The sequence below is a fragment of the Danio aesculapii genome, chromosome 11 (assembly GCF_903798145.1).
Source record: "Danio aesculapii chromosome 11, fDanAes4.1, whole genome shotgun sequence".
NCBI lineage: Eukaryota > Metazoa > Chordata > Actinopteri > Cypriniformes > Danionidae > Danio > Danio aesculapii.
Genome location: NC_079445.1, coordinates 22,453,389 through 22,466,767, shown reverse-complemented (window position 1 = coordinate 22,466,767; position 13,379 = coordinate 22,453,389).

Genomic DNA, 13,379 nt, shown 5'->3' with positions numbered 1-13,379 from the left:
ACAAAAATAACGAAATTCAAGTTTAGACCCACTTGTGTGTGAGTAAATGTTGAGGAAGTTTTCATTTTTGCGTGAACTATCCCCTTAAATAGAAATTGAAAATACAATGAATCCTCATGTCTTGTTTAAGCAGATTCAGTCCAAATAACGGCTCACTTTGTGCTAGTTTTGCTTACTTGATGCTAATTGTATTATATAAGTGAATTTAGGATGAGTCACAGCACAGTGTTTATGCGGTGCATGTTGGCTTCATCAGACAGAAGTGTTTTCGATGGTCTACCCAGAGGGTCTGAGATATTTCATTGTGTGAGGAGTCTAAAGGAAAGCATTGTGTTCAACATGTGTTTATGATAAAGAGCTGAAGAAACAAAGTGAGACTGAAGAAAGAGAAAGGCATGTTGCAGAAATTTCCTTCTGCAGAATTTTTTGTCTTCGTAACTGTGTGGCAACACAAGAGCATTTCTTGTTCTCTCTGTTGAGAGACTTTTCAGATCGCATTTTTCCTTCTGAAGTGTATTTCCTTTCAAATGAAGCAGTGACATTGGAAATTAATCTGAACACTGAACACCATGGAAAATTGGGTATTTTTGCAATTCTTTGGTGGGATTTAGATTTAATGTTAGTCATTTTCTTTACTGTGGAACTTTAAGTCAAAAAAACTAACGGCAAAACTCAGTTGATTAGATTTGATTAATTATCACATTATGATAAGCTTTTTAAAATATGGCATTATTCCATTAAAATGCACATTTCAAGCGCAAACAATTTATCATTAGATGAGCTCAGGTTGAAAATTGTTTCCTTTTTTCATATATTTCAGTCAGGTTTTTGGAGAACTTAGAAAATCTCATTTGTTTTGCTGGATAAAATTAATATACACTCACCAGCCACTTTATTAGGTACACCTGTCCAACTGCTCGTTAACACAAATTTATAATCAGCCAATTACATGGCAACAGAAGCAGATTTAGGCATGTAGACATGGTCAAGATGATCTGCTGCAGTTTAAACCGAGCATCAGAATGGGGAAGAAAGGTGGTTTAAGTGACTTTGAACGTGGCATGGTTGTTGGTGGCAGACGGGCTGCTCTGAGAATTTCAGAAACGATTGATCTACTGGGATTTTCACGCACAATCATCTCCTGGGTTTACAGAGAATAGTCTGAAAGTAGTAGTTCTGTACGCGCCAGAGGTCAGAGGAGAATGGCCAGACTGGTTGGAGCTGATAGAAAGGCAACAGTAACACAAATAACCACTCGTTATAACCGAGGTGTGCAGAAGAGCATCTCTAAACGGACAACACATCTTAAGGCGGATGGGCTACAGTAGAAGAGACCACACCAGGTGCCACTTCTGTCAGCTAAGACCAAGAAACTGAGGCCACAATTCACACACAGGCTCACCAAAATTGGACAATAGAAGATTGAAAAAACGTTGCCTGGTCTGATGAGTCTTAATTTCTGCTCCGACATTCGGATGGTAGGGTCAGAATTTGGCGTCAACAATTTGCCATCCTCCCTTGTATCAATGGTTCAGGCTGGTGATGGTGGTGTAATGGTGTGGGGGATATTTTCTTGGCACACTTTGGGTCCATTATTACCAATTGAGTATTGTGTCAAAGCCACAGCCTACCTGAGTATTGTAGCTGATCATGTCCATCCCTTTAAGACCACAGTGTACCCATCTTCTGATGGCTACTTCCAGCAGGATAACGCGCCATGTCATAAAGCGTGAATCATCTCAGACTGGTTTCTTGAACATGACAATGAGTTCAGTGTACTCAATTGGCCTCCACAGTCACCAGAGCTCAATGCAATAGAGCACCTTTGGGATGTGGTGGAACGGGAGATTTGCATCATGGATGTGCAGCCGACAAATCTGCAGCAACTGCGTGATGCTATCATGTCAATATGGACCAAAAATTTCCAGTACCTTGTTGAATCTATGCCATGAAGGATTAAGGCAGTTCTGAAATCAAAATGCAAAATCATGTATACAAAATACAAACAAACACTTCAGATTATAAATATGAAAAAAGTCCTTTAGAGAAAATGGCCTTTATAAATAAGTATTGTTATTCAAATCTACTGACAGAAATTGATAAAGTGCAGCAAAAGAAACACTTAGAAGTGCATTTTGGATGTCTCCTGTGCATTTGATTGAGAAAAAAACACTTTGAACAGCCTCATAACTGACAGGTGCATGAAAAAGGGGGATTTGCCTGATGAAATGATGTCACTTCCTTAAAGTCCAAACTAAATAGTTCATCAGAAGCCAATATACCTGTTATTGGTAGTAAATTGAACACAAGTGCGGGAGCAAGTCCATAAGGAGCCATTTTCAGTCCTGCATGTTCTGTTCAAGCTTCATCGTGCAAGTTAAACAAATCCAGACCCAATCGAATCCATCATCATCTGCCAACCTGAGCCGCTTTAAATGAAATGCACATTTCACTCTTATTTTAAATCATTTTCTCCTCGTATGTATTTCTTCTAATAAGCTGCGTTGTGTGCAGAGTAATTGTAAGCACATTTCTGTGATGGATCGAGTTGAATCTGCACATGTACAGTACACGCCAGGGCTTTGGTTGAATACAGTATATACAGTATCTTGTGTGGTCAAGCATATCTTTACACAGACTGCTGTGATTTTTACAACAACATGGATTACTGTTCTGATTACTGTCGCAATGGGTTTAAGCGTGCATGTTTGACATGGAGTAAAAGAGGCTTCTCTTCTTAAATGTACTACAATGTAAAAATGCCAGAAAATACAGATTTTAAAATAAAAAAAATCCAAGTTTAATAATTACAATAATCGCCTGAGCACGCTTGCGTCATCGATGATGCGCTGTTCAGTTTAACAGAAGAGAAGCGCTCGCTCAGCAGTGGAGATTTCTTTATATCGTTTTAGTTATTTGGGATGCAGTGACACGCTGTCAAATATTTCAACGAACAGATCAGCCACTTTTGACGCTCATGAAGTCATCCATAAAGTCCTCGTGCTGCAGGAATTAGGAGGTTTGCTAAAGGTGCAGCTGTCGTGCAGTGAGGGGTTTGCATCTTTAATAATCCACGACAGTTTGCATTCATTGAACACTAAGAATGATTAATAGATCCATATGAAACAGTCCCTTAAAAGTCACGTCTCGTCTTCAGTTTCGGCCTCAGGCATGCTTTGCACTCACACTACAAGCGTACTGCACCAAAGCCCAAGTGAACCGCGCTCTGGCACACCTCTTCCAACCGGGCCAGGGCCAGGCCAACTGAACCGCGCCTGAGCCTAATTCAGAGCACTCACACTTCTCAAACCATCCGGGAAAAGGGCCTGGGCACAGTTCGGATAGCATGGTGTGTGTGCCCTTAAGTCTCTATTTTAGAGGTCGCCATAATGGAATGAACCACCAACTATTCCAATTTAGTTTATTCAATACACATGCAAACTCCACACATAAATGTCAACTCGAACCAGTGACCTTCTTGCTGTGAGGTGACAGTGCTAACCACTGAGCTACAGTATCCTTGGAAATAATGAAAGAAAATACTGTACAATTCTCAAACTTTTGCTATATGTAATTTAATAATAAAACATGTAATTTGTTACACTTTTATTCATGGTTTCCTCCCAATTAGATTTTTTTGCAGCTATTTGCAAAACGTAATGTTACATATTAATTGATACTTAAAGTATAGATATGGGACATGTTTTTTTATTATTAGAAAATGTTTTGCTAATGAGCTGATATTGATTGAAGACATTCAATTAATGCTTTCACATTTATAACAATAAATAACTGGCCAGTTTGATTTCAAGGCTCAGAAAAAATGCATAAATCGGCAACACAAATATTCGATTATTTTGAGATTTGGTTAATTCATTTTCTTTTCGGCTTGGTCCCTTTATTAATCAGGGGTCGCCACAGCGGAACCAACTGCCAACTTATCCAGCATATGTTTTACACAGCGGATACCCTTCCAACCGCAACCCAACACTGGGAAACACCCACACACTCTTGCATTCACACTCATGCACTACAGACAACTTAGCGTATTCAATTCACCTGTACCACATTTCTTTGGACTGTGGGGGAAACTGGCAAACTCCACAGAGAAATGCCAACTCACACAGCCAGGGCTTGAACCAGCGACCTTGAATCCAGACTTTATTAATCAAACGAAACTGTTGAGATGGTGCTTTTGTGTTTGTTCTGTGCAATGGGATGCAGTTCAGTATGTATTTGAGACACAATGATGTCTGAAGACAGCTGAGCTTTCACTGTAGGAGGACAAGATGTAGAGAGAAAACTGGCTTGAGTCCTGCAGATCTGGTGACTCACAAGTGTGTGTGTGTACAGTACATGTGCACATATCCCACAAAATGATCCTGAAACCACAGGTCGTGCTCAACCTTTGCTATTAGTGAAATCCAAACAGAGAGATGCGCTCCATTGAGAGCCTTTCTCATTAAGTAAAACCAAAAGAACCAGACTAATATATTGTATTACGCTTGGAATAAACCCACTCTCTCCACAGAACAGTTCCCCTAGTCTCTAAGATACACATTTGCATTTGGTTTGATTAGCCAGGCCGGACGCATTAAGTGTAAGCAGTCATTCAGTTTGGTTTGGAGGAGGTTTGTGAGTAATGATGAGGAGAGCATTAATCGTAAATGCTTCTCAAATCCTGCGTAATAGTGTTGGATGATCCACTAAAATACATTTGCAATTGAGATACAGCTTGGTGTAATTACTAAATTGCAAAGTCTGTGATTTATTCATTTTAAACAAAGTAAATATACACATTTCTTTAAAAACAAAGATGAGTTTCAGAGTGAAGCATGGCACGCTTTGTGTACACGTGAGGAGCTCATGAGCCAATATTTCATAAACTTCATAAGAAAATCGGTTGTCAGCAAGACAAGCTTTAAGGGCTCTCTGCATTCCCAGATAAAAGAAAGGTTTGGTTTTACAGTCAAATGGTTGTTTGTAAAGTAAATGACCAAATGTTTCTTAATTAATCTATATAGTTTAAATTATATAGTGAAAAATAACATTAGTTATATTTTACATTTACATTGTTTGACAGTTATCATAAATACCTATATTAGTACAGTAGTAGTATTACGTATAGTAGCCCTACAAGCAAGCCTAGTAAACAGATAAATAAATTCTAGGAAATAATACAATTATTATTATTATTACTACTATCAAATATATAACAAATAATAATAATAATAACAACAGCAACAACTTTAATAGTTATTAATAGTTTAATAGTAGTTAATAGTTTAATAGTAGTTAACAGCAGCTTGGTGTGAAAAAATAAACATTTTAAAACATTTTTTAAATGCAAGTAATGCAAGTTTAATTAGTTTTTGAAGTTATTGTATTATAATTATCATTAAATTAATCATTTTTATCAGATCACGTTGGAAAATCCCACTTTATATTATTTTGATTTAACTACTAGGTACTTCAAGTAAGGACAATGTACTTATTGTGTTCATATTGTATTGCAGAACACCTCTGGTATTACTGAGGTGGTATAAGCTTAGGCACAGGTTAATTAAGGTAAATTAAGGTGTATTGGATGAATTATTGTAAACTTACCGGCCACTTTTTTAAGTACATCTTACTAGTACAGGGTTGGATCCCCTTTTGCCTTCAGAACTGCCTTAATCCTTCATGGCATAGATTCAACAAGGTACTGGAAATATTCCTCAGAGACTTTGGTCCATATTGACATGATAGCATCACGCAGTTGCTGCAGATTTGACAGCTGCACATCCATGATGCGAATCTCCTGCTCCACCACATCCCAAAGGTGCTTTTTTGGATTGAGGATCTGGTGACTGTGGAGGCCAATTGAGTACAGTGAAGTCATTGCCATGTTCAAGAAACCGATCTGAGATCATTTGCGCTTTATGACATGGCACAATGACAGTGGTCTTAAAGGGATGGACACAGTCAGCAACAATACTCAGGTAGGATGTGGCGTTGCTCAAGGCACGATGCTCAGTTGGTACTAATGGGCCCAAAGTGTGCCAAGAAAATATCCCCCACACCATTACACCACCACCAGCAGCCTGAACAGTTGATACAAGGAATGATAGATTCATGTTTTCATTGGATGGATTTCATTTTCATTGTTGTTGACTCCAAATTCTGACCCTACCATCCAAATGTCGGAGCAGAAATTGAGACTCATCAGACCAGGCAACGTTTTTCCAATATTTTAATGTCCAATTTTGGTGAGCCTGTGTGAATTGTAGCCTGAGTTTTGAAGAGTGGCAGCTAGTGTGGTCGTCTGTTGCTGTAGCCCATCTGCCTCAAGGTTGGATTTGTTGTGCATTCAGAGATTCTCTTCTGCATACCGAGGAGTCATAACGAGTGATTATTTGAGTTACTGTTGCCTCTGTTGCATCTCTTCTGACCTCTGGCATCATCAAGAGATTTGCACCCACAGAACTGCCGCTCACTGGATGTTTTTTTTTTTCTGACAATTCTCTGTAAACCCCAGAGATGGTTGTGCGTGAAAATCCCAGTAGATTAGTTGTTTTTGAAATACTCAGCCCAGCCCGCCTGGCACCAACAACCATGCCACGTTTAAAGTCACTTAAATCACCTTTCTTCCCGATTCTGATGCTCAGTTTGAACTGCAGCAGATCGTCTTGATCATGTCTACATGCCTAAATGCATTGAGTTGCTGCCATGTGATTGGCTGATTAGAAATTTGCGTTAACAAGCAGTTGGACAGGTGTACCTAATAAAGTGGCCGGTGAGTGTAAATGTAGTAACAAATTCATTACAGGTGCAAATGTTTAAACAGAACTAGGTACAATATAAAAACATATGTACTTAAGTGCATTGTACCAAATGATGAATTTAAATGCAAGTAAATAGTAATTAAGGCCACTTAATATAAAGTGGGACCCATTTTCAGATCTAACAACAAAAACTGTTCTTAGACATCAAGGGACGTTCTCTCTCTTAGAACAGTCAATCCAGCAGTATGAACTGGACTACTTGGAAAAACCACTGAAAAATGTCCTCCACTGACCTCTGTCGACCCCTGCATTAATAAAACAGACACTTTGTCTTCTGTTTGGCATCTCGGTGACTTCTGGAAGAGAAGAAAAGCTTGAATTTTCACTAAGTTTCAAGGCCAGTGCTGTTTTCACACAGAGGTCATTAATCTGAGATTTTCATCACAGCTGGCGACCCCTTCACCTCCATTATAATGCGCTCTTTGTAATTTCATAGTTAATATTCAATAGCCACTTGTCCTCTGTTGCTGAATTGTGAAATATCTGCACATCATTTGTCTCACAGAATGAATTTGCTCATGAGAAAACCATAAAGTGCACAGATGCTGGTGTGTACAGATGTCGGAGAATGTGTTTTGGTGTGCTATTGTTCGATAAGTGAAGTAAGAGTGGTATATATCGAGAAGCCCCTCCCCCTTTTGCGAATCATCCAATAGTGTTTTGTTTATAAGTCGCATCTGACTCATGGCTGACTCATACTGTCTTTAATAGCATTGCTGAGTCTGTTCAACCATTGTAAAATTCAGCATTCAGTATACAATTTAGATGAGTCTGATATGATTTGTGGTCTGCGCAAATGACTGCTCTGTGCTACAGTAGCTGTGTCTAATTTCAGAGGCTGCATTCTCCGAAAGACGCAGACTTCAAAGTTGAGTCCTTCGAAGTCCACACAGGCTAAACCAAGAGTTTTGAAATGAGACAATCTAGCCTACAGAGGACAGATCTCGTCACCAGGTATTCGTAACAGCTGCTGTTAATAAGCGGTAATCAAATTTGTAATGTTTTTTTTTTTAATGATTTTGAAATTTATTTTAAGCGATCTGAAGGCAAAACAAGGTTTTTTTTTCTTTTTGTTTTTTAACATGTGTTCAGATAGCCACATAAAATAAACCTAATTAACCGGAGTTTTCTTTTAAGAGCATCCTGCCATTATCAGCGCGCAATGAATCTTGGGACGTTCGAGGCCGCGAAGGATCCACCGATTGTGTGCATTTGGAGGCTGCGTTTGAAGGAGCCTTCGAATTTTTTTGAAATGAGACAGCCTTCGTCATGCCGGGATGACGCAGTGCACTTCGAATGCATCCTTTGGAGGATGCAGCCTGTGAAATGAGACACAGCTAGTGTCTCTGGACCAAAGAAGATTGTGTGTGTGTGTGTGTGTGTGTGTTGTGGTGTTTCACGTGACATTAGGCTGAAACAAGACTTCATTCTCCTTAATGGAAAGCACATTTTCACTCTCTCAATCCTTTATCCCCTATATAGTGCACTATGTACCATTCACTAGTTTTCCAAGGAACACTATTTATCTGTATGCTGACTGTGTGCAAATGCATTTTTGTGGTCTAGGCCTGTCATGGACAGGTGAGTGTAAATGTGCACAATGACCTCATATTTTTAGGTTTTCTTCCTCTCGTTACAAATAATAAATAATCGAAGAGGTTTGTTTAACATTTTTTTTTTGGTTCCCGGTTATTACAGGGTTTCTGTGGGTTATAAAGTCTAAAATCACTTTTCCTTGAGTTAAGGCCTTAAAAAAGGTCTTAAATCAGAACAGCAAGTCTTAAATTCATATGATCATGGCATTCATTTTCATGCGGAATTACTTCCTCATGCGTTTCATTTTAAAGTGAAGCACAAGTGTATTTTCTGCAGTAAGGATCACCGTCGTCATTGGTGCCTTCAGTGTGTCTCTGCTTGGTTTATTGGCCCGTTTCTACTGAGTGATATGGTATGTACGGTTCGATATGATTTTATGGCATTTTCCACTGTCAAAAGGTACAACAAACTAGGTACACTTTTTGGATACCCTTTCTGAAGGGTACCTAGCACGACAAAAGGGTAACAAAAGGCGGAGCTAGACGCGCAGCTGAATGCTATTGGTTTACAGAGAAGTGTCACTAGCGCGTACACAAGCCAGGAGAATGAAAACAAAGGGAACTCCATTTGTTAAATGACACAGAGACATTACACCGTAATACTATATACATATATTAACAAGCCACGGTTAACCCGAGCTTAAACTAACCTTTTTGTTGTCTTGATGAACAGCCACAAAGCCAAGAAGAAGGGCAGAACCTACCCTGTGCACTGTAGTTGTTTACAAGGCTGTCTATAAGCGCGAGCATTGGTACCCTTTTGGCTGTGGAAACGCAAGCCTGATAAAGGTGACCCGTACCTTACCGTACCACTCAGTGGAAACGGGCCATCAGTGATCTACTGAATCTTCACGTGACTCCTTACATAAGGATGGCTTCCAGTTCTAATGCTGTTAGCTCGGCATTGACAATGGTCAACATGTGACTGAAACATTTGCCTTTTTTCAATTAATTGCACGTGTCTTCATCTCACTTGTGTCTTTTCGATTTTTGAGAGTGTGTCGACTTTATTTCATTCTCTGGATATGTTTGGCCTTCACATCTATCGGATTGTTTTGAAGGTGCTGTGAGACTTTGCTTGCTGCTTTGCCTTTAGTGTTCACTATGCTTGAGAATGAGCTGTTTTGCTACTTCATTCAGGAGGCCATTCAGGGATGTGATTGTACCTCATATAATTACAGACTCCCCTGTTTCTTATATGGGATGCACCGTGTATTTAACAACACAATGACAGCTGCATCTTCAATTCAACTCAATTCATGTTTATGTATGTAGCGCGTTTACAATGTAGATTGTGTCAAAGCAGCTTAAGATAGTTCTAGTAAATTGAAACTGTGTCAGTCCAGTTTTCAGAGTTTAAGTTCAGGATACGGGACATTTCAAAAACTAAAGTACATTTGATTGGTCAGAAAATCTGATGAGTAGCTGAATTGCTCAGTGATGTCATAGAAAGGATTCTCATTGGCTGAAGTAAGAAATTCTTATATTTTCAAAATATGAATGTTGTCTGTTTTTGGAGCACACTATCATATACATATATATAAATTAATTGGCACTTCTTTCTTATATGAACACAAATAAAGAATTTTTGTAAAATGCTGGTAGCCCATTGACTTTCATAGTATTTATTTTTTCCTATAGATATTTACATTAGATGTTGCCTTTGCCGTTGTTGTCTGTTGGAGGGAATGAGTCAATAGAGCCGCTATTTTTGGGTAGCGCGCCTTTGAAATGAATGTGGGACCAAGGTGCAGTGGAGGACTGGCCATTCCGGTGGTCAGTATGCAAATATTTTTTTTAATTATGAAAATTATAATTTTACATCACTTTTCTACATTGATGGATACGTGACCTCACGGGCATTGCCGACATAGAGCATGTGTTTGCGTGCATGAAACTGCATTATCCTTCCTCCCTTTTAAATTTGATCTAATCTGTGTCCTGAATCACACCCCCTCTGCTGCTTTCACTTCCCATTCAAAGGGAGGGAGTGATTCGATTGTGAATGAATCCCCATTATGAACGGCTTCTTCACTTAGCCGGCAATAATACAAGTGTCTGGCACCACAGCATCTTGTTGACACACTTTTTTTACATTGTTTGCTTATTTGATTTAACAAAACGAGCATAAGCCGTGTATTTAGTGCGAGTTGGTGCTACTTTGCTTTATGGTGAATGCAGTAAGACTGTATTATCAACAACAACGTTACTTGTATAGCACAAAAGTTTGTAACATACAAAAACGTAAAAAACTAAATCTTACCAATGAAATGTGCTGCCTTTATGCTTTGTTTTCTTTGTTTGCTTGTTACTACATTCGTACACAGTGCTAAAGTCCAGCATCTTCAGATTGGCTTTAGTCTTGACTAGTGCGGTTGAATGACTTTTTTTTTGTACAAATGTGGCGCCGCTATAGAAGCATGCTTAGGGGCCGTATGCAATATCTAGTGTATACATCTATGTTTTTTCCTACTAAGGAAGTCGAACCAGCCTTCTTCAACATATTTTCTTTTTTGTTCAACAAAAGAAAGAAACTCAAACGTTTAAAACACTCAAGGAAGAATAAATGATAATGATAAAGATTAATTTTCATTATCTCTTTGAGACTAACATATTAATACTAACTTTAATTTTGATTTTAGGAATATTTTAACCTCTTGCCTCATTTCAATGCTGCTTCTGTTTCATGTAAACATTTCGAGACCAGAGCGGCTCTGACCACCAGGTTAAAACAGTCATCTACCTATCTATAGACCTGTGTGGTTGAGACTTGACCAGGGATAGAATTCACCACCCACAGCAAGCTAGAACCATATTTATAGACTTGAAAGAAAGAGGAAAAACAGGAAGAGAGAGAGAGAGAGATAGAGGGATGGTGAAATGCATAGTGAGCAGGAGATGTAACTGAGAAGGTCTTATCACATATTGCACTGTTGCCTCAAACAGACATTCCTCTTCAACGTCTTTGGCAGCCCTTTAAGAGCCTATTAAACCGCAGTGGTTCTGTTGCCCAAACCTTGCAGAGCTTTCTTGGGCAACAGAAAAGAGGTTGGAGGCGATGCCTGTACAAACAGCAGTTTATATCACACAGCTAATTACAAAATAAGCCCAAAATATGAGGGTTATGCAGAACAAATGCTATGATGGTGGCAATGTGGATGATGGGGTTATGGTATGTGCATTAAAAACAACTTAAAACAACCAATATATCAGTTTTCTTTACTCCGGTGTCCTCATTTGATGAACAGAATAATTAAAAGTATACTTAAGTACCATTTTCTAACTGGTTATGAGCTTCCATGCTAATCTGTTCTGCATTTGCTGTACCTAGGATTCATAAACAAAAGCAAATAGAAAATAAAATGTTAGATATCTGATGATAAAAAAAATCGAAATCACCAAACAGAACGCCGACAGATTTCTTTTCTCCTGTTCTTTTATTCCATCGTTGTACACATGTCCAGTTCAAATGTATTTAGTTTATTGCAAGCTGGAATAGAAACGTCCTTAAATGTAAACAGTTGAAATGAAAGCATTGCATCTTTCTGAGAGATGAGCATGTATGGATAATATGTCATTTAGATTTTATACCTGGTTCAGACTACACTTGTACACATTTTTACTAAATTGATGTTGTAGTCAGACTACACGTTGCTTCCTAACCAGTCATTGGATGAAGTCATTAAGAAGCATCTTCGGGAAGTAAGCATAAACAAACAAAGGCTAACAAAGTGGCGAGTTTCACACTGGCTGTCTTTTTTGTCAGGAAAAAAAGAAAGAAAGCCAGAGAATTTACGTTATGCCAATATCTTCTCACTTGTTTCACCAAATTTGAAAGCTCCGTAATGTACTTAAGAGCTACAGAGCTTCTATTGGTCAGCGTCAAAAAATAAATAAATAAAATAATGCTGCTGTGAAGCATCCAAGTCATGGGGTTGATTGTCATCCACTATGGCACAGTCATGGGGTCAGTATCATGCTTAATCTACTTTGAGTTGGCAGATTCTGGATCTTTTAATCATAATAACCGATCTTTGGCTAATTTGGTTCTTCAAACAAGTTTGAGAATCAGATTAAAATATCTGTATGAATTGATCTGATGTGTGTGCTTATGTTTGTCGTGAAGGACAGATCTATTGATCCTCACAATCATAATTAGCAACGCAGCGATTGTCTGGTGGTAGGACTAAAATAATGGTTCTAATTGATTCTCAATTATCAGCCATATTAGCAATATGCTCAAATTTGTAGTAAATGAAAATAATTGTTGAATGACAAGCAGTAACTTTCCACATTCATTGAAGGCTATTTGTACAGGCATTAATCTTTCATGTGTTAAAAGTATAGTATTAGCCATTTATTAAATTAAACTCTACCTTATAATGGACTTTCAATAACAATATTCAAGTATTCAAATTTTATAACCTATAAAAATTCATTTATCATCCATAAAGCATTTTGATATTTGAGAAGTGGTCTGCATCTCCTGCGTTGCTTCAAATCACTCGCATATTAACGGTCAATATTGCATGTATATGACCATTAAATTTTATAATTATTCCTTCACAAAAAAAAAAAATAGACTATCAATGAGAATATTGGCCATGTCTGATAATACACTATCAGAAACGGTACTAAAGCTGGGGCCATAGCTTTTCATACACATTTGTATCCAAGGCTGCATTTACAGTGCAGATCTTGATGGTCAATTCTGATTTTGTGACTGTATGCAATTTTTTTTGCTGACCTGCTTACATCATCTTTTAAAAGTGACTCATATCTGATTGTTTGCATTTACACTGCACATGGCAATGACTCAATGACCAGGAAAAAAAAGAGCGGGCGCTGACTGACAGCTGATAATAAAAGAGCACTCTTTTCTCCATTTCTGTATTTAATCTATTCACAGGGTTTAATTTTTTTAACTCCTTTTTGACAAGTTGTTTACTATAGTTATGAT